The sequence below is a fragment of the Plectropomus leopardus genome, chromosome 7 (assembly GCF_026936395.1).
Source record: "Plectropomus leopardus strain MGB_pleo_1.0 chromosome 7, ASM2693639v1, whole genome shotgun sequence".
NCBI classification, from domain to species: Eukaryota; Metazoa; Chordata; class Actinopteri; order Perciformes; family Serranidae; genus Plectropomus; species Plectropomus leopardus.
The window spans coordinates 13,303,851-13,327,136 of NC_142182.1; the positions used below are offsets into that span (position 1 = coordinate 13,303,851).

A 23,286-nucleotide genomic window follows, 5' to 3' on the forward strand; every position below is an offset into this window, starting at 1 on the left:
AATAAGAGGTTTTCAGCCAACTTTGGGACATGTCAAAATTTGAGATTTTTTGCCTTACTATACTATGCGGTTTTTGGTGATTTTTTCAACATGCTATATTTTGACATTTTTGGCCTTTTTTGGCCCGGTTTTCAATATGCTATACTATAGTGCATCTCTAGGAACTATAATAAGAGGTTTTTAGCCATTTTTGGGACATGTCAAAATTTGAGATTTTTTGCCTTACTATACTATGCGTTTTTTGACTATTTTCTCAACATGCTAAATTATGATGTTTGGGGCCTTTTTTGGCCCTTCTTTCAACTTGTTATACTATAGCACTTCTCTACGAGATATAATAAAAGATTTTGAGACATTTTTAGGACATGTCAAAATTTGACATTATTTGCCTTACTATACTATGCGGTTTTTGGTGATTTTCTCTACATGCTAAATTATGACGTTTTGAGCCTTTTTTTGGCCCTTTCTTCAACATGCTATGCTATGGCGCGTCTCTAGGAGCTATAATAAGAGGTTTTCAGCCATTTTTAGGACATGTCAAAATTTGAGATTATTTGCCTTACTATACTATGCAGTTTTTGGTGATGTTTTCAACATGCTATATTATGACATTTTTGGCCTTTTTTGGGCGGTTTTCAATATGCTATACTATAGCGCATCTCTAGGAACTATAATAAGAGGTTTTCAGCCATTTTTGGGACATGTCAAAATTTGAGATTTTTTGCCTTACTATACTATGCGATTTTTGGTGATTTTCTCAACATGCTAAATTATGATGTTTGGGGCCTTATTTGGCCCTTCTTTCAACTTGTTATACTATAGCACTTCTCTACAAGATATAATGAGAGGTTTTGAGACATTTTTAGGACATGTCAAAATTTGACATTATTTGCCTTACTATACTATGCGGTTTTTGGCCATTTTCTCTACATGCTAAATTATGACGTTTTGAGCCTTTTTTTGGCCGTTTCTTCAACATGCTATTCTATGGCGCGTCTCTAGGAGCTATAATAAGAGGTTTTCAGCCATTTTTGGGACATGTCAAAATTTGAGATTATTTGCCTTACTATACTATGCAGTTTTTGGTGATTTTTTCAACTAGCTATATTATTACATTTTTTGGCCTTTTTGGCCCGGTTTTCAATGTGCTATACTATAGCGCGTCTCTAGGAACTATAATAAGAGGTTTTCAGCCATTTTTGGGACATGTCAAAATTTGAGATTTTTTGCCTTACAATACTATGCGTTTTTTGACTATTTTCTCAACATGCTAAATTATGATGTTTGGGGCCTTTTTTGGCCCTTCTTTCAACTTGTTATACTATAGCACTTCTCTACGAGATATAATAAGAGGTTTTGAGACATTTTTAGGACATGTCAAAATTTGACATTATTTGCCTTACTATACTATGCGGTTTTTGGTGATTTTCTCTACATGCTAAATTATGACGTTTTGAGCCTTTTTTTGGCCGTTTCTTCAACATGCTATGCTATGGCGCGTCTCTAGGAGCTATAATAAGAGGTTTTCAGCCATTTTTAGGACATGCAAAAATTTGAGATTATTTGCCTTACTATACTATGCGGTTTTTGGTGATTTTTTCAACTAGCTATATTATGACATTTTGGCCTTTTTTGGCCCAGTTTTCAATATGCTATACTATAGTGCGCCTCTAGAAAGTATAAAAAAAGGTTTTCAGCCATTTTGGGACATGTCAAAATTTGAGGTTTTTTGCCTTACAAAACTATGCGTTTTTTGACCATTTTCTCAACTTGCTAAATCATGACGTTTTGAGCCTATGTTGGCCCTTTCTTCAACATGCTATACTATGGCACGTCTCCAGGAGCTATAATAAGAGGTTTTCAGCCATTTTTAGGACATGTCAAAATTTGACATTATTTGCCTTACTATACTATGCGGTTTTTGGCCATTTTCTCAACATGCTGAATTATGACATTTTTGGCCTTTTTTGGCCCGGTTTTCAATATGCTATACTATAGCGCATCTCTAGGAACTATAATAAGAGATTTTCAGCTATTTTTGGGACATGTCAAAATTTGAGATTTTTTGCCTTACTATACTATGCGGTTTTTGGTGATTTTTTCAACATGCTATATTATGACATTTTTTGGCCTTTTTTGGCCCGGTTTTCAATATGCTATACTATAGCGCGTCTCTAGGAAATTATGATGTTTGGGGCCTTATTTGGCCCTTCTTTCAACTTGTTATACCATAGCACTTCTCTACTAGATATAATAAGAGGTTTCAGCCATTTTTAGGACATGTAAAAATTTCAGATGTTTTTACCTTTTTTTTCAACATGCTACAGTATGGCGTGTCTCTATAACAAAACCTTTTCAGCCATTTTTGGGACATGTCAAAATTTGAGATATTTTGGCTTACTATACTATGTGTTTTTTGGCAATTTTTTTCAGCACGCTAAATTATGATGTTTTTGGCCTTTTTTGGCCCTTTTTTCAACATGTTATTCTTTGGCGTGTCTCTGTGAGGTACAAACAAAGTTTTTCAGGTTTTGTTGGGACATGTCCGAATTTGATATTTTTTGCCTGACTATACTGTGCGATTTTTGGCCATTTTTTCCAAGTGTTACATTATGAATTTTTCAGCTTCTTTTTGACATGGTATACTATGATGCTTCTCTAGGAGTTATAATAGCGTTTCTCTCAACCATTTTTGGGATATATAAAAATATGAGATTTTTGGCAATGCTGTACTATGGCATGTCTCTACAAGCTATAATATGTCTTCCTCAGCTCTTTTTTCTGCTTGTCATATTTTCACAGCTTTCACCATATCATACTATGTTGTATAAACCCTCCTGTAACCGCTACTCTTGATATATCAACCTCCTCTCACCCCTCTCAGGAGAAAGAACTGGACCTAGAGGAACAGAGCCTTCACTGCTGCTGAAACCACACTCTGGAACTCACTCCGGAAACCCCTCAGAGACTGCACTGACATCAACACTTTCAAATCCCACCTCAAGACACATCTTTATAAATCTACTTTTAATATTTGATATATCCACATTTCATGTTTGTCTGTCTTGCTATTCCTGATCTTGTTTTTATTTATATTGTATGTTCAACTGACTTTGATTGACTGTTTTTGTTTTTGTTAAGGGTTCTTGAGTATTATAAAGTGCTCTATGAATAAAACATATTTTTATTATTATGACTATGATATTGTTTTGTTTATTTTTTTCGTTATGGCCATTTTTCTATGATATGTCTCAAGAAGATATAATGAACAATTTTCAGCCGTTTTTGGCCCTTTTTTCAACATGCTATACTATGGCACGTCTCTACGAGATATAATAAGAGGTTTTGAGCCACTTTTAGGACATGTCAAAATTTGAGATTTTTTGCCTTACTATACTATGCGTTTCTTTCGCCATTTTTTTGACATGCTGTATTATGACGTTTTGGGCCTTTTTTGGCCGTTTTTTCAACATGCTATACTATGGCACGTCTCTACGAGATATAATAAGAGGTTTTGAGCCACTTTTAGGACATGTCAAAATTTGAGATTTTTTGCCTTACTATACTATGCGTTTCTTTCGCCATTTTTTTGACATGCTGTTTTATGACTTTTTGGGCCTTTTTTGGCCGTTTTTTTCAACATGCTATACTATGGCACGTCTCTACGAGATATAATAAGAGGTTTTGAGCCACTTTTAGGACATGTCAAAATTTGAGATTTTTTGCCTTACTATACTATGCGTTTCTTTCGCCATTTTTTTGACATGCTGTTTTATGACTTTTTGGGCCTTTTTTGGCCGTTCTTTCAACATGCTATACTATGGCACGTCTCTACGAGATATAATAAGAGGTTTTGAGCCACTTTTAGGACATGTCAAAATTTGAGATTTTTTGCCTTACTATACTATGCGTTTCTTTCGCCATTTTTTTGACATGCTGTATTATGACGTTTTGGGCCTTTTTTGGCCGTTTCTTTCAACATGCTATACTATGGCACGTCTCTACGAGTTATAATAAGAGGTTTTGAGCCACTTTTAGGACATGTCAAAATTTGAGATTTTTTGCCTTACTATACTATGCGGTTTTTCGCCATTTTTTTGACATGCTGTATTATGACGTTTTGGGCCTTTTGTGGCCGTTTCTTTCAACATGCTATACTATGGCACGTCTCTACGAGTTATAATAAGAGGTTTTGAGCCACTTTTAGGACATGTCAAAATTTGAGATTTTTTGCCTTACTATACTATGCGGTTTTTCGCCATTTTTTTGACATGCTGTATTATGACGTTTTGGGCCTTTTTTGGCCGTTCTTTCAACATGCTATACTATGGCACGTCTCACGAGTTATAATAAGAGGTTTTGAGCCACTTTTAGGACATGTCAAAATTTGAGATTTTTGCCTTACTATACTATGCGTTTCTTCGCCATTTTTTGACATGCTGTATTATGAGGTTTTGGGCCTTTTTGGCCGTTTCTTTCAACATGCTATACTATGGCACGTCTCACGAAGTTATAATAAGAGGTTTTGAGCCACTTTTAGGACATGTCAAAATTTGAGATTTTTGCCTTACTATACTATGCGTTTCTTCGCCATTTTTTGACATGCTGTATTATGAGGTTTTGGGCCTTTTTGGCCGTTTCTTTCAACATGCTATACTATGGCACGTCTCACGAGTTATAATAAGAGGTTTTGAGCCACTTTTAGGACATGTCAAAATTTGAGATTTTTTGCCTTACTATACTATGCGTTTCTTTCGCCATTTTTTTGACATGCTGTATTATGACGTTTTGGGCCTTTTTTGGCCGTTTCTTTCAACATGCTATACTATGGCACGTCTCTACGAGTTATAATAAGAGGTTTTGAGCCACTTTTAGGACATGTCAAAATTTGAGATTTTTTGCCTTACTATACTATGCGGTTTTTCGCCATTTTTTTGACATGCTGTATTATGAGGTTTTGGGCCTTTTGTGGCCGTTTCTTTCAACATGCTATACTATGGCACGTCTCTCACGAGTTATAATAAGAGGTTTTGAGCCACTTTTAGGACATGTCAAAATTTGAGATTTTTTGCCTTACTATACTATGCGTTTCTTTCGCCATTTTTTGACATGCTGTATTATGAGGTTTTGGGCCTTTTTGGCCGTTTCTTTCAACATGCTATACTATGGCACGTCTCTCTGAGTTATAATAAGAGGTTTTGAGCCACTTTTAGGACATGTCAAAATTTGAGATCTTTTGCCTTACTATACTATGCGTTTCTTTCGCCATTTTTTTGACATGCTGTATTATGAGGTTTTGGGCCTTTTTGGCCGTTCTTTCAACATGCTATACTATGGCACGCCTCTCTCTGAGATATAATAAGAGGTTTTGAGCCACTTTTAGGACATGTCAAAATTTGAGATTTTTTGCCTTACTATACTATGCGTTTCTTTCGCCATTTTTTTGACATGCTGTATTATGAGGTTTTGGGCCTTTTTTGGCCGTTCTTTCAACATGCTATACTATGGCACGTCTCTACGAGATATAATAAGAGGTTTTGAGCCACTTTTAGGACATGTCAAAATTTGAGATTTTTTGCCTTACTATACTATGCGTTTCTTTCGCCATTTTTTTGACATGCTGTATTATGAGGTTTTGGGCCTTTTTGGCCGTTCTTTCAACATGCTATACTATGGCACGTCTCTGAGATATAATAAGAGGTTTTGAGCCACTTTTAGGACATGTCAAAATTTGAGATCTTTTGCCTTACTATACTATGCGTTTCTTTCGCCATTTTTTTGACATGCTGTATTATGAGGTTTTGGGCCTTTTTTGGCCGTTTCTTTCAACATGCTATACTATGGCACGTCTCTACGAGTTATAATAAGAGGTTTTGAGCCACTTTTAGGACATGTCAAAATTTGAGATTTTTTGCCTTACTATACTATGCGTTTCATTCGCCATTTTTTTGACATGCTGTATTATGAGGTTTTGGGCCTTTTTTGGCGTTTCTTTCAACATGCTATACTATGGCACGTCTCTCTGAGTTATAATAAGAGGTTTTGAGCCACTTTTAGGACATGTCAAAATTTGAGATTTTTGCCTTACTATACTATGCGTTTCTTCGCCATTTTTTTGACATGCTGTATTATGAGGTTTTGGGCCTTTTTGGCCGTTCTTTCAACATGCTATACTATGGCACGCCTCTACGAGTTATAATAAGAGGTTTTGAGCCACTTTTAGGACATGTCAAAATTTGAGATTTTTTGCCTTACTATACTATGCGTTTCTTTCGCCATTTTTTTGACATGCTGTATTATGAGGTTTTGGGCCTTTTTTGGCTGTTCTTTCAACATGCTATACTATGGCATGTCTCTACGAGTTATAATAAGAGGTTTTGAGCCACTTTTAGGACATGTCAAAATTTGAGATTTTTTGCCTTACTATACTATGCGTTTCTTTCGCCATTTTTTTGACATGCTGTATTATGACGTTTTGGGCCTTTTTTGGCCGTTCTTTCAACATGCTATACTATGGCACGTCTCTACGAGATATAATAAGAGGTTTTGAGCCACTTTTAGGACATGTCAAAATTTGAGATTTTTTGCCTTACTATACTATGCGTTTCTTTCGCCATTTTTTGACATGCTGTATTATGATCGTTTTGGGCCTTTTTTTGGCCGTTTCTTTCAACATGCTATACTATGGCACGCCTCTCTGAGATATAATAAGAGGTTTTGAGCCACTTTTAGGACATGTCAAAATTTGAGATTTTTTGCCTTACTATACTATGCGTTTCTTCGCCATTTTTTTGACATGCTGTATTATGAGGTTTTGGGCCTTTGTGGCTGTTCTTTCAACATGCTATACTATGGCACGTCTCTACGAGATATAATAAGAGGTTTTGAGCCACTTTTAGGACATGTCAAAATTTGAGATTTTTTGCCTTACTATACTATGCGGTTTTTCGCCATTTTTTTGACATGTTGTATTATGACGTTTTGGGCCTTTTTGGGCCGTTCTTTCAACATGCTATACTATGGCACGTCTCTACGAGATATAATAAGAGGTTTTGAGCCACTTTTAGGACATGTCAAAATTTGAGATCTTTTGCCTTACTATACTATGCGTTTCTTTCGCCATTTTTTTGACATGCTGTATTATGAGGTTTTGGGCCTTTTTTGGCCGTTTCTTTCAACATGCTATACTATGGCACGCCTCTCTGAGTTATAATAAGAGGTTTTGAGCCACTTTTAGGACATGTCAAAATTTGAGATTTTTTGCCTAACTATACTATGCGTTTCTTTCGCCATTTTTTTGACATGCTGTTTTATGACTTTTTGGGCCTTTTTTGGCCGTTCTTTCAACATGCTATACTATGGCACGTCTCTACGAGATATAATAAGAGGTTTTGAGCCACTTTTAGGACATGTCAAAATTTGAGATTTTTGCCTTACTATACTATGCGTTTCTTCGCCATTTTTTGACATGCTGTATTATGACGCTTTTGGGCCTTTTTTGGCCGTTTCTTTCAACATGCTATACTATGGCACGTCTCTCTGAGTTATAATAAGAGGTTTTGAGCCACTTTTAGGACATGTCAAAATTTGAGATTTTTTGCCTAACTATACTATGCCTTTCATTCGCCATTTTTTTGACATGCTGTTTTATGACTTTTTGGGCCTTTTTTGGCCGTTCTTTCAACATGCTATACTATGGCACGTCTCTACGAGATATAATAAGAGGTTTTGAGCCACTTTTAGGACATGTCAAAATTTGAGATTTTTTGCCTTACTATACTATGCGTTTCTTTCGCCATTTTTTTGACATGCTGTATTATGACGTTTTGGGCCTTTTTTGGCCGTTCTTTCAACATGCTATACTATGGCACGTCTCTACGAGATATAATAAGAGGTTTTGAGCCACTTTTAGGACATGTCAAAATTTGAGATTTTTTGCCTTACTATACTATGCGTTTCTTCGCCATTTTTTGACATGCTGTATTATGACGCTTTTGGGCCTTTTTGGCCGTTTCTTTCAACATGCTATACTATGGCACGTCTCTACGAGTTATAATAAGAGGTTTTGAGCCACTTTTAGGACATGTCAAAATTTGAGATTTTTTGCCTTACTATACTATGCGTTTCTTTTGGCAATTTTTTGACATGCTGTATTATGATCGTTTTGGGCCTTTTTTGGCCGTTTCTTTCAACATGCTATACTATGGCACGTCTCTGAAGTTATAATAAGAGGTTTTGAGCCACTTTTAGGACATGTCAAAATTTGAGATTTTTGCCTTACTATACTATGCGTTTCTTCGCCATTTTTTGACATGCTGTATTATGACTTTTTGGGCCTTTTTTGGCCGTTCTTTCAACATGCTATACTATGGCACGTCTCTACGAGATATAATAAGAGGTTTTGAGCCACTTTTAGGACATGTCAAAATTTGAGATTTTTTGCCTTACTATACTATGCGTTTCTTTCGCCATTTTTTTGACATGCTGTATTATGACGTTTTGGGCCTTTTTTGGCCGTTTCTTTCAACATGCTATACTATGGCACGTCTCTACGAGTTATAATAAGAGGTTTTGAGCCACTTTTAGGACATGTCAAAATTTGAGATTTTTTGCCTTACTATACTATGCGTTTCTTTCGCCATTTTTTGACATGCTGTATTATGACTTTTGGGCCTTTTTGGCCGTTCTTTCAACATGCTATACTATGGCACGCCTCTGAGATATAATAAGAGGTTTTGAGCCACTTTTAGGACATGTCAAAATTTGAGATTTTTGCCTTACTATACTATGCGTTTCTTCGCCATTTTTGACATGCTGTATTATGAGGTTTTGGGCCTTTTTGGCCGTTCTTTCAACATGCTATACTATGGCACGTCTCACGAGATATAATAAGAGGTTTTGAGCCACTTTTAGGACATGTCAAAATTTGAGATTTTTGCCTTACTATACTATGCGTTTCTTTCGCCATTTTTTTGACATGCTGTATTATGAGGTTTTGGGCCTTTTGTGGCCGTTTCTTTCAACATGCTATACTATGGCACGTCTCTACGAGTTATAATAAGAGGTTTTGAGCCACTTTTAGGACATGTCAAAATTTGAGATTTTTTGCCTTACTATACTATGCGTTTCTTTCGCCATTTTTTTGACATGCTGTATTATGAGGTTTTGGGCCTTTTTTGGCCGTTTCTTTCAACATGCTATACTATGGCACGTCTCTACGAGTTATAATAAGAGGTTTTGAGCCACTTTTAGGACACGACAAAATTTGAGATTTTTTGCCCTACTATACTATGCTTTCTTCGCCATTTTTTTGACATGCTGTATTATGAGGTTTTGGGCCTTTTGGCCGTTTCTTTCAACATGCTATACTATGGCACGTCTCTGAGATATAATAAGAGGTTTTGAGCCACTTTTAGGACATGTCAAAATTTGAGATTTTTTGCCTTACTATACTATGCGTTTCTTTTCGCCATTTTTTGACATGCTGTATTATGAGGTTTTGGGCCTTTTTTGGCGTTTCTTTCAACATGCTATACTATGGCACGTCTCTCACGAGATATAATAAGAGGTTTTGAGCCACTTTTAGGACATGTCAAAATTTGAGATTTTTGCCTTACTATACTATGCGTTTCTTCGCCATTTTTTTGACATGTTGTATTATGAGGTTTTGGGCCTTTTGTGGCCGTTTCTTTCAACATGCTATACTATGGCACGTCTCTACGAGTTATAATAAGAGGTTTTGAGCCACTTTTAGGACATGTCAAAATTTGAGATTTTTTGCCTTACTATACTATGCGTTTCTTTCGCCATTTTTTTGACATGCTGTATTATGAGGTTTTGGGCCTTTTTTGGCTGTTCTTTCAACATGCTATACTATGGCACGTCTCTACGAGATATAATAAGAGGTTTTGAGCCACTTTTAGGACATGTCAAAATTTGAGATTTTTTGCCTTACTATACTATGCGTTTCTTTCGCCATTTTTTTGACATGCTGTATTATGAGGTTTTGGGCCTTTTTGGCCGTTCTTTCAACATGCTATACTATGGCACGCCTCTCTGAGATATAATAAGAGGTTTTGAGCCACTTTTAGGACATGTCAAAATTTGAGATTTTTGCCTTACTATACTATGCGTTTCTTCGCCATTTTTTGACATGCTGTATTATGAGGTTTTGGGCCTTTTTTGGCCGTTCTTTCAACATGCTATACTATGGCACGCCTCTGAGATATAATAAGAGGTTTTGAGCCACTTTTAGGACATGTCAAAATTTGAGATTTTTGCCTTACTATACTATGCGTTTCTTTCGCCATTTTTTTGACATGCTGTATTATGACGTTTTGGGCCTTTTTTGGCCGTTTCTTTCAACATGCTATACTATGGCACGTCTCTACGAGTTATAATAAGAGGTTTTGAGCCACTTTTAGGACATGTCAAAATTTGAGATTTTTTGCCTTACTATACTATGCGTTTCTTTCGCCATTTTTTTGACATGCTGTTTTATGACTTTTTGGGCCTTTTTTGGCCGTTCTTTCAACATGCTATACTATGGCACGTCTCTACGAGATATAATAAGAGGTTTTGAGCCACTTTTAGGACATGTCAAAATTTGAGATTTTTTGCCTTACTATACTATGCGTTTCTTCGCCATTTTTTGACATGCTGTATTATGAGGTTTTGGGCCTTTTTTGGCCGTTTCTTTCAACATGCTATACTATGGCACGTCTCACGAGTTATAATAAGAGGTTTTGAGCCACTTTTAGGACATGTCAAAATTTGAGATTTTTTGCCTTACTATACTATGCGTTTCTTCGCCATTTTTTGACATGCTGTATTATGACTTTTGGGCCTTTTTGGCCGTTCTTTCAACATGCTATACTATGGCACGCCTCTCTGAGATATAATAAGAGGTTTTGAGCCACTTTTAGGACATGTCAAAATTTGAGATTTTTTGCCTTACTATACTATGCTTTCTTCGCCATTTTTTGTCATGCTGTATTATGAGGTTTTGGGCCTTTTTGGGCCGTTCTTTCAACATGCTATACTATGGCACGTCTCTACGAGATATAATAAGAGGTTTTGAGCCACTTTTAGGACATGTCAAAATTTGAGATTTTTTGCCTTACTATACTATGCGGTTTTTGGCCATTTTTTGACATGCTGTATTATGAGGTTTTGGGCCTTTTTTAGCCGTTCTTTCAACATGCTATACTATGGCACGTCTCTCTGAGAGTTATAATAAGAGGTTTTGAGCCACTTTTAGGACATGTCAAAATTTGAGATTTTTGCCTTACTATACTATGCGTTTCTTTCGCCATTTTTTGACATGCTGTATTATGAGGTTTTGGGCCTTTTTGGCCGTTTCTTTCAACATGCTATACTATGGCACGTCTCTACGAGTTATAATAAGAGGTTTTGAGCCACTTTTAGGACATGTCAAAATTTGAGATTTTTTGCCTTACTATACTATGCGTTTCTTTCGCCATTTTTTTGACATGCTGTTTTATGACTTTTTGGGCCTTTTTTGGCCGTTCTTTCAACATGCTATACTATGGCACGTCTCACGAGATATAATAAGAGGTTTTGAGCCACTTTTAGGACATGTCAAAATTTGAGATTTTTGCCTTACTATACTATGCGTTTCTTTTCGCCATTTTTGACATGCTGTATTATGAGGTTTTGGGCCTTTTTGGCCGTTCTTTCAACATGCTATACTATGGCACGTCTCTCTGAGTTATAATAAGAGGTTTTGAGCCACTTTTAGGACATGTCAAAATTTGAGATTTTTTGCCTTACTATACTATGCGTTTCTTTCGCCATTTTTTGACATGCTGTATTATGACTTTTGGGCCTTTTTGGCCGTTCTTTCAACATGCTATACTATGGCACGCCTCTCTGAGATATAATAAGAGGTTTTGAGCCACTTTTAGGACATGTCAAAATTTGAGATTTTTTGCCTTACTATACTATGCGTTTCTTTCGCCATTTTTTTGACATGCTGTATTATGAGGTTTTGGGCCTTTTTTGGCCGTTCTTTCAACATGCTATACTATGGCACGTCTCTACGAGATATAATAAGAGGTTTTGAGCCACTTTTAGGACATGTCAAAATTTGAGATTTTTTGCCTTACTATACTATGCGTTTCTTTCGCCATTTTTTTGACATGCTGTATTATGAGGTTTTGGGCCTTTTTTGGCCGTTTCTTTCAACATGCTATACTATGGCACGTCTCTACGAGTTATAATAAGAGGTTTTGAGCCACTTTTAGGACATGTCAAAATTTGAGATTTTTTGCCTTACTATACTATGCGTTTCTTTCGCCATTTTTTTGACATGCTGTTTTATGACTTTTTGGGCCTTTTTGGGCCGTTTTTTTCAACATGCTATACTATGGCACGTCTCTACGAGTTATAATAAGAGGTTTTGAGCCACTTTTAGGACATGTCAAAATTTGAGATTTTTTGCCTTACTATACTATGCGTTTCTTTCGCCATTTTTTTGACATGCTGTATTATGAGGTTTTGGGCCTTTTTTGGCTGTTCTTTCAACATGCTATACTATGGCACGTCTCTACGAGTTATAATAAGAGGTTTTGAGCCACTTTTAGGACATGTCAAAATTTGAGATTTTTTGCCTTACTATACTATGCGGTTTTTGGCCATTTTTTTGACATGCTGTATTATGACGTTTTGGGCCTTTTTTGGCCGTTCTTTCAACATGCTATACTATGGCACGTCTCTACGAGATATAATAAGAGGTTTTGAGCCACTTTTAGGACATGTCAAAATTTGAGATTTTTTGCCTTACTATACTATGCGTTTCTTTCGCCATTTTTTTGACATGCTGTATTATGAGGTTTTGGGCCTTTTTTGGCTGTTCTTTCAACATGCTATACTATGGCACGTCTCTACGAGATATAATAAGAGGTTTTGAGCCACTTTTAGGACATGTCAAAATTTGAGATTTTTTGCCTTACTATACTATGCGTTTCTTTCGCCATTTTTTTGACATGCTGTATTATGAGGTTTTGGGCCTTTTTTGGCTGTTCTTTCAACATGCTATGCTATGGCATGTCTCTACGAGATATAATAAGAGGTTTTGAGCCACTTTTAGGACATGTCAAAATTTGAGATTTTTTGCCTTACTATACTATGCGTTTCTTTCGCCATTTTTTTGACATGCTGTATTATGAGGTTTTGGGCCTTTTTTGGCCGTTTCTTTCAACATGCTATACTATGGCACGTCTCTACGAGTTATAATAAGAGGTTTTGAGCCACTTTTAGGACATGTCAAAATTTGAGATTTTTTGCCTTACTATACTATGCGTTTCTTTCGCCATTTTTTTGACATGCTGTATTATGAGGTTTTGGGCCTTTTTTGGCTGTTCTTTCAACATGCTATACTATGGCACGTCTCTACGAGATATAATAAGAGGTTTTGAGCCACTTTTAGGACATGTCAAAATTTGAGATCTTTTGCCTTACTATACTATGCGTTTCTTTCGCCATTTTTTTGACATGCTGTATTATGAGGTTTTGGGCCTTTTTTGGCCGTTTCTTTCAACATGCTATACTATGGCACGTCTCTACGAGATATAATAAGAGGTTTTGAGCCACTTTTAGGACATGTCAAAATTTGAGATTTTTGCCTTACTATACTATGCGTTTCTTCTTCGCCATTTTTTTGACATGCTGTTTTATGACTTTTTGGGCCTTTTTTGGCCGTTCTTTCAACATGCTATACTATGGCACGTCTCTACGAGATATAATAAGAGGTTTTGAGCCACTTTTAGGACATGTCAAAATTTGAGATTTTTTGCCTTACTATACTATGCGTTTCTTTCGCCATTTTTTTGACATGCTGTATTATGAGGTTTTGGGCCTTTTTGGCCGTTTCTTTCAACATGCTATACTATGGCACGTCTCTCACGAGTTATAATAAGAGGTTTTGAGCCACTTTTAGGACATGTCAAAATTTGAGATTTTTGCCTTACTATACTATGCGTTTCTTTCGCCATTTTTTGACATGCTGTATTATGACTTTTTGGGCCTTTTTGGCTGTTCTTTCAACATGCTATACTATGGCACGTCTCTCACGAGTTATAATAAGAGGTTTTGAGCCACTTTTAGGACATGTCAAAATTTGAGATTTTTGCCTTACTATACTATGCGTTTCTTTTCGCCATTTTTTGACATGCTGTATTATGAGGTTTTGGGCCTTTTTGGCTGTTCTTTCAACATGCTATACTATGGCACGTCTCTCTGAGATATAATAAGAAGTTTTCAGCCACTTTTAGGACATGTCAAAATTTGAGATTTTTTGCCTTACTATACTATGCGTTTCTTTCGCCATTTTTTTGACATGCTGTATTATGAGGTTTTGGGCCTTTTTGGGCCGTTCTTTCAACATGCTATACTATGGCACGTCTCTACGAGATATAATAAGAGGTTTTGAGCCACTTTTAGGACATGTCAAAATTTGAGATTTTTTGCCTTACTATACTATGCGTTTCTTTCGCCATTTTTTTGACATGCTGTATTATGAGGTTTTGGGCCTTTTTTGGCCGTTCTTTCAACATGCTATACTATGGCACGTCTCTACGAGATATAATAAGAGGTTTTGAGCCACTTTTAGGACATGTCAAAATTTGAGATTTTTTGCCTTACTATACTATGCGTTTCTTTCGCCATTTTTTGACATGCTGTATTATGACTTTTTGGGCCTTTTTGGGCCGTTCTTTCAACATGCTATACTATGGCACGTCTCTACGAGATATAATAAGAGGTTTTGAGCCACTTTTAGGACATGTCAAAATTTGAGATTTTTTGCCTTACTATACTATGCGTTTCTTTTCGCCATTTTTTGACATGCTGTATTATGAGGTTTTGGGCCTTTTTGGCGTTTCTTTCAACATGCTATACTATGGCACGTCTCTCTGAGATATAATAAGAGGTTTTGAGCCACTTTTAGGACATGTCAAAATTTGAGATTTTTTGCCTTACTATACTATGCGTTTCTTTCGCCATTTTTTTGACATGCTGTATTATGAGGTTTTGGGCCTTTTTTGGCCGTTTCTTTCAACATGCTATACTATGGCACGTCTCTACGAGTTATAATAAGAGGTTTTGAGCCACTTTTAGGACATGTCAAAATTTGAGATTTTTTGCCTTACTATACTATGCGTTTCTTTCGCCATTTTTTTGACATGCTGTATTATGAGGTTTTGGGCCTTTTTTGGCTGTTCTTTCAACATGCTATACTATGGCACGTCTCTACGAGATATAATAAGAGGTTTTGAGCCACTTTTAGGACATGTCAAAATTTGAGATTTTTGCCTTACTATACTATGCGTTTCTTCGCCATTTTTCTGACATGCTGTATTATGAGGTTTTGGGCCTTTTTTGGCCGTTCTTTCAACATGCTATACTATGGCACGTCTCTACGAGATATAATAAGAGGTTTTGAGCCACTTTTAGGACATGTCAAAATTTGAGATTTTTTGCCTTACTATACTATGCTTTCTTTCGCCATTTTTTGACATGCTGTATTATGAGGTTTTGGGCCTTTTTTGGCTGTTCTTTCAACATGCTATACTATGGCACGTCTCTACGAGATATAATAAGAGGTTTTGAGCCACTTTTAGGACATGTCAAAATTTGAGATTTTTTGCCTTACTATACTATGCGTTTCTTTCGCCATTTTTTGACATGCTGTATTATGAGGTTTTGGGCCTTTTTGGCCGTTCTTTCAACATGCTATACTATGGCACGTCTCTGAGATATAATAAGAGGTTTTGAGCCACTTTTAGGACATGTCAAAATTTGAGATTTTTTGCCTTACTATACTATGCGTTTCTTTCGCCATTTTTTTGACATGCTGTTTTATGACTTTTTGGGCCTTTTTTGGCCGTTCTTTCAACATGCTATACTATGGCACGTCTCTACGAGATATAATAAGAGGTTTTGAGCCACTTTTAGGACATGTCAAAATTTGAGATTTTTGCCTTACTATACTATGCGTTTCTTTCGCCATTTTTTGACATGCTGTATTATGAGGTTTTGGGCCTTTTTGGCCGTTCTTTCAACATGCTATACTATGGCACGTCTCTCTGAGTTATAATAAGAGGTTTTGAGCCACTTTTAGGACATGTCAAAATTTGAGATTTTTTGCCTTACTATACTATGCGTTTCTTTCGCCATTTTTTTGACATGCTGTATTATGACGTTTTGGGCCTTTTTGGGCCGTTCTTTCAACATGCTATACTATGGCACGTCTCTACGAGTTATAATAAGAGGTTTTGAGCCACTTTTAGGACATGTCAAAATTTGAGATTTTTGCCTTACTATACTATGCGTTTCTTTCGCCATTTTTTGACATGCTGTATTATGACGTTTTGGGCCTTTTTGGCCGTTTCTTTCAACATGCTATACTATGGCACGTCTCATTTAGATATAATAAGAGGTTTTGAGCCACTTTTAGGACATGTCAAAATTTGAGATTTTTTGCCTTACTATACTATGCGTTTCTTTCGCCATTTTTTTGACATGCTGTATTATGAGGTTTTGGGCCTTTTTTGGCCGTTTCTTTCAACATGCTATACTATGGCACGTCTCTACGAGTTATAATAAGAGGTTTTGAGCCACTTTTAGGACATGTCAAAATTTGAGATTTTTGCCTTACTATACTATGCGTTTCTTTCGCCATTTTTTGACATGCTGTATTATGACTTTTTGGGCCTTTTTTGGCCGTTCTTTCAACATGCTATACTATGGCACGCCTCTCTGAGATATAATAAGAGGTTTTGAGCCACTTTTAGGACATGTCAAAATTTGAGATTTTTGCCTTACTATACTATGCGCGTTTCTTTTCGCCATTTTTTGACATGCTGTATTATGAGGTTTTGGGCCTTTTTGGCTGTTCTTTCAACATGCTATACTATGGCATGTCTCTGAGATATAATAAGAGGTTTTGAGCCACTTTTAGGACATGTCAAAATTTGAGATTTTTGCCTTACTATACTATGCGTTTCTTTACCATTTTTTGACATGCTGTATTATGACGTTTTGGGCCTTTTTGGCCGTTTCTTTCAACATGCTATACTATGGCACGTCTCTGAGATATAATAAGAGGTTTTGAGCCACTTTTAGGACATGTCAAAATTTGAGATTTTTGCCTTACTATACTATGCGTTTCTTCGCCATTTTTTTGACATGCTGTATTATGACTTTTGGGCCTTTTTGGCCGTTTCTTTCAACATGCTATACTATGGCACGTCTCTCTGAGATATAATAAGAGGTTTTGAGCCACTTTTAGGACATGTCAAAATTTGAGATTTTTTGCCTTACTATACTATGCGGTTTTTCGCCATTTTTTTGACATGCTGTATTATGACGTTTTGGGCCTTTTGTGGCCGTTTCTTTCAACATGCTATACTATGGCACGTCTCTACGAGTTTTAATAAGAGGTTTTGAGCCACTTTAGGACATGTCAAAATTTGAGATTTTTGCCTTACTATACTATGCGTTTCTTCGCCATTTTTTGACATGCTGTATTATGAGGTTTTGGGCCTTTTTTGGCCGTTTCTTTCAACATGCTATACTATGGCACGCCTCTCTGAGTTATAATAAGAGGTTTTGAGCCACTTTTAGGACATGTCAAAATTTGAGATTTTTTGCCTTACTATACTATGCGGTTTTTCGCCATTTTTTTGACATGTTGTATTATGACGTTTTGCGGCTTTTTGGCCGTTCTTTCAACATGCTATACTATGGCACGTCTCTCTGAGATATAATAAGAGGTTTTGAGCCACTTTTAGGACATGTCAAAATTTGAGATTTTTGCCTTACTATACTATGCGTTTCTTTCGCCATTTTTTGACATGCTGTATTATGAGGTTTTGGGCCTTTTTGGCCGTTCTTTCAACATGCTATACTATGGCACGTCTCTACGAGTTATAATAAGAGGTTTTGAGCCACTTTTAGGACATGTCAAAATTTGAGATTTTTTGCCTTACTATACTATGCGTTTCTTTCGCCATTTTTTTGACATGCTGTATTATGAGGTTTTGGGCCTTTTTTGGCCGTTCTTTCAACATGCTATACTATGGCACGTCTCTACGAGATATAATAAGAGGTTTTGAGCCACTTTTAGGACATGTCAAAATTTGAGATTTTTGCCTTACTATACTATGCGTTTCTTTTCGCCATTTTTTGACATGCTGTATTATGACTTTTTGGGCCTTTTTTGGCGTTCTTTCAACATGCTATACTATGGCACGTCTCACGAGATATAATAAGAGGTTTTGAGCCACTTTTAGTACATGTCAAAATTTGAGATTTTTTGCCTTACTATACTATGCGGTTTTTCGCCATTTTTTTGACATGTTGTATTATGAGGTTTTGGGCCTTTTTGGCTGTTTCTTTCAACATGCTATACTATGGCATGTCTCTCTGAGATATAATAAGAGGTTTTGAGCCACTTTTAGGACATGTCAAAATTTGAGATTTTTGCCTTACTATACTATGCGTTTCTTTCGCCATTTTTTTGACATGCTGTATTATGAGGTTTTGGGCCTTTTTTGGCCGTTTCTTTCAACATGCTATACTATGGCACGTCTCTCTGAGATATAATAAGAGGTTTTGAGCCACTTTTAGGACATGTCAAAATTTGAGATTTTTTGCCTTACTATACTATGCGTTTCTTTCGCCATTTTTTTGACATGCTGTATTATGACGTTTTGGGCCTTTTTGGGCCGTTCTTTCAACATGCTATACTATGGCACGTCTCTACGAGATATAATAAGAGGTTTTGAGCCACTTTTAGGACATGTCAAAATTTGAGATTTTTTGCCTTACTATACTATGCGTTTGTTGGCCCTTTTTTTGTCATGCTGTATTATGAGGTTTTGGGCCTTTTTTGGCGTTCTTTCAACATGCTATACTATGGCACGCCTCTGAGATATAATAAGAGGTTTTGAGCCACTTTTAGGACATGTCAAAATTTGAGATTTTTTGCCTTACTATACTATGCGTTTCTTCGCCATTTTTTGACATGCTGTATTATGAGGTTTTGGGCCTTTTTGGCCGTTCTTTCAACATGCTATACTATGGCACGTCTCTCGAGATATAATAAGAGGTTTTGAGCCACTTTTAGGACATGTCAAAATTTGAGATCTTTTGCCTTACTATACTATGCGTTTCTTTCGCCATTTTTTTGACATGCTGTATTATGAGGTTTTGGGCCTTTTTTGGCCGTTCTTTCAACATGCTATACTATGGCACGTCTCTACGAGATATAATAAGAGGTTTTGAGCCACTTTTAGGACATGTCAAAATTTGAGATTTTTGCCTTACTATACTATGCGTTTCTTTCGCCATTTTTTGACATGCTGTATTATGAGGTTTTGGGCCTTTTTGGCCGTTCTTTCAACATGCTATACTATGGCACGCCTCTCTGAGATATAATAAGAGGTTTTGAGCCACTTTTAGGACATGTCAAAATTTGAGATTTTTGCCTTACTATACTATGCTTTCTTTCGCCATTTTTTTGACATGCTGTATTATGAGGTTTTGGGCCTTTTGGCCGTTCTTTCAACATGCTATACTATGGCACGTCTCTCTGAGATATAATAAGAGGTTTTGAGCCACTTTTAGGACATGTCAAAATTTGAGATTTTTTGCCTTACTATACTATGCGTTTCTTTCGCCATTTTTTGACATGCTGTATTATGAGGTTTTGGGCCTTTTTGGCCGTTCTTTCAACATGCTATACTATGGCATGTCTCTACGAGATATAATAAGAGGTTTTGAGCCACTTTTTAGGACATGTCAAAATTTGAGATTTTTTGCCTTACTATACTATGCGTTTCTTTCGCCATTTTTTTGACATGCTGTATTATGAGGTTTTGGGCCTTTTTTGGCCGTTCTTTCAACATGCTATACTATGGCACGTCTCTACGAGATATAATAAGAGGTTTTGAGCCACTTTTAGGACATGTCAAAATTTGAGATTTTTTGCCTTACTATACTATGCGTTTCTTTTCGCCATTTTTTGACATGCTGTATTATGAGGTTTTGGGCCTTTTTGGCCGTTCTTTCAACATGCTATACTATGGCACGTCTCACGAGATATAATAAGAGGTTTTGAGCCACTTTTAGGACATGTCAAAATTTGAGATTTTTTGCCTTACTATACTATGCGTTTCTTTCGCCATTTTTTGACATGCTGTTTTATGACTTTTGGGCCTTTTTGGCCGTTCTTTCAACATGCTATACTATGGCACGTCTCTACGAGATATAATAAGAGGTTTTGAGCCACTTTTAGGACATGTCAAAATTTGAGATTTTTTGCCTTACTATACTATGCGTTTCTTTTGCCATTTTTTGACATGCTGTATTATGAGCTTTTGGGCCTTTTTGGCCGTTCTTTCAACATGCTATACTATGGCACGTCTCTACGAGATATAATAAGAGGTTTTGAGCCACTTTTAGGACATGTCAAAATTTGAGATTTTTTGCCTTACTATACTATGCGTTTCTTTCGCCATTTTTTTGACATGCTGTATTATGACGTTTTGGGCCTTTTTTGGCCGTTTCTTTCAACATGCTATACTATGGCACGTCTCTACGAGTTATAATAAGAGGTTTTGAGCCACTTTTAGGACATGTCAAAATTTGAGATTTTTTGCCTTACTATACTATGCGTTTCTTTGGCCATTTTTTTGACATGCTGTATTATGAGGTTTTGGGCCTTTTTGGCCGTTCTTTCAACATGCTATACTATGGCACGTCTCTACGAGATATAATAAGAGGTTTTGAGCCACTTTTAGGACATGTCAAAATTTGAGATTTTTTGCCTTACTATACTATGCGTTTCTTTCGCCATTTTTTTGACATGCTGTATTATGAGGTTTTGGGCCTTTTTGGGCCGTTCTTTCAACATGCTATACTATGGCACGTCTCTACGAGATATAATAAGAGGTTTTGAGCCACTTTTAGGACATGTCAAAATTTGAGATTTTTTGCCTTACTATACTATGCGTTTCTTTCGCCATTTTTTTGACATGCTGTATTATGACTTTGGGGCCTTTTTTTGCCGTTTCTTTCAACATGCTATACTATGGCACGTCTCTACGAGATATAATAAGAGGTTTTGAGCCACTTTTAGGACATGTCAAAATTTGAGATTTTTTGCCTTACTATACTATGCGTTTCTTTCGCCATTTTTTTGACATGCTGTTTTATGACTTTTTGGGCCTTTTTTGGCCGTTCTTTCAACATGCTATACTATGGCATGTCTCTACGAGATATAATAAGAGGTTTTGAGCCACTTTTAGGACATGTCAAAATTTGAGATTTTTTGCCTTACTATACTATGCGTTTCTTTCGCCATTTTTTGACATGCTGTATTATGACTTTTGTGCCTTTTTCGGCCGTTCTTTCAACATGCTATACTATGGCATGTCTCTACGAGATATAATAAGAGGTTTTGAGCCACTTTTAGGACATGTCAAAATTTGAGATTTTTTGCCTTACTATACTATGCGTTTCTTTCGCCATTTTTTTGACATGCTGTATTATGACGTTTTGGGCCTTTTGTGGCTGTTTCTTTCAACATGCTATACTATGGCACGTCTCTACGAGTTATAATAAGAGGTTTTGAGCCACTTTTAGGACATGTCAAAATTTGAGATCTTTTGCCTTACTATACTATGCGTTCTTTTCGCCATTTTTTGACATGCTGTATTATGACTTTTGGGCCTTTTTTGGCCGTTTCTTTCAACATGCTATACTATGGCATGTCTCTACGAGTTATAATAAGAGGTTTTGAGCCACTTTTAGGACATGTCAAAATTTGAGATTTTTTGCCTTACTATACTATGCGGTTTTTGGCCATTTTTTTGACATGCTGTATTATGACGTTTTGGGCCTTTTTTGGCCGTTCTTTCAACATGCTATACTATGGCACCTCTCTACGAGATATAATAAGAGGTTTTGAGCCACTTTTAGGACATGTCAAAATTTGAGATTTTTTGCCTTACTATACTATGCGTTTCTTTCGCCATTTTTGACATGCTGTATTATGAGGTTTTGGGCCTTTTTGGCCGTTTCTTTCAACATGCTATACTATGGCACGTCTCTGATATAATAAGAGGTTTTGAGCCACTTTTAGGACATGTCAAAATTTGAGATTTTTGCCTTACTATACTATGCGGTTTCTTTCGCCATTTTTTGACATGCTGTATTATGACTTTTGGGCCTTTTTGGCCGTTCTTTCAACATGCTATACTATGGCACCTCTCTGAGATATAATAAGAGGTTTTGAGCCACTTTTAGGACATGTCAAAATTTGAGATTTTTGCCTTACTATACTATGCGTTTCTTTTCGCCATTTTTTGACATGCTGTATTATGAGGTTTTGGGCCTTTTTGGCCGTTTCTTTCAACATGCTATACTATGGCACGTCTCTCTGAGATATAATAAGAGGTTTTGAGCCACTTTTAGGACATGTCAAAATTTGAGATTTTTTGCCTTACTATACTATGCGTTTCTTTCGCCATTTTTTTGACATGCTGTATTATGAGGTTTTGGGCCTTTTTTGGCCGTTCTTTCAACATGCTATACTATGGCATGTCTCTACGAGATATAATAAGAGGTTTTGAGCCACTTTTAGGACATGTCAAAATTTGAGATCTTTTGCCTTACTATACTATGCGTTTCTTTCGCCATTTTTTGACATGCTGTATTATGAGGTTTTGGGCCTTTTTGTGGCCGTTCTTTCAACATGCTATACTATGGCACGTCTCTCTGAGATATAATAAGAGGTTTTGAGCCACTTTTAGGACATGTCAAAATTTGAGATTTTTGCCTTACTATACTATGCGTTTCTTTCGCCATTTTTTTGACATGCTGTATTATGAGGTTTTGGGCCTTTTTGGCCGTTCTTTCAACATGCTATACTATGGCACGTCTCTCTGAGATATAATAAGAGGTTTTGAGCCACTTTTAGGACATGTCAAAATTTGAGATTTTTGCCTTACTATACTATGCGTTTCTTTTCGCCATTTTTTGACATGCTGTTTTATGAGGTTTTGGGCCTTTTTTGGCCGTTCTTTCAACATGCTATACTATGGCATGTCTCTACGAGATATAATAAGAGGTTTTGAGCCACTTTTAGGACATGTCAAAATTTGAGATTTTTTGCCTTACTATACTATGCGTTTCTTTCGCCATTTTTTTTGACATGCTGTATTATGAGGTTTTGGGCCTTTTTTGGCCGTTCTTTCAACA

The 23,286-nt window shown here is 36.4% G+C and overlaps 1 protein-coding gene and 1 long non-coding RNA gene across 7 annotated transcripts in view; one reads left to right on the forward strand and one right to left on the reverse strand.

The window, feature by feature from the left end:
• The window catches only part of LOC148189156 (uncharacterized), a 224,776-nt gene extending 221,621 nt beyond the window's left edge, over positions 1–3,155 (forward strand). The window contains exon 5 of the long non-coding RNA XR_015776972.1: positions 2,885–3,155. This is a non-coding gene — a long non-coding RNA (uncharacterized LOC148189156). The remainder of the gene's footprint in view (positions 1–2,884) is intronic.
• The window catches only part of lrrc4ca (leucine rich repeat containing 4C, genome duplicate a), a 217,652-nt gene that overhangs the window by 15,691 nt on the left and 178,675 nt on the right, over positions 1–23,286 (reverse strand). The window lies entirely within an intron of this gene.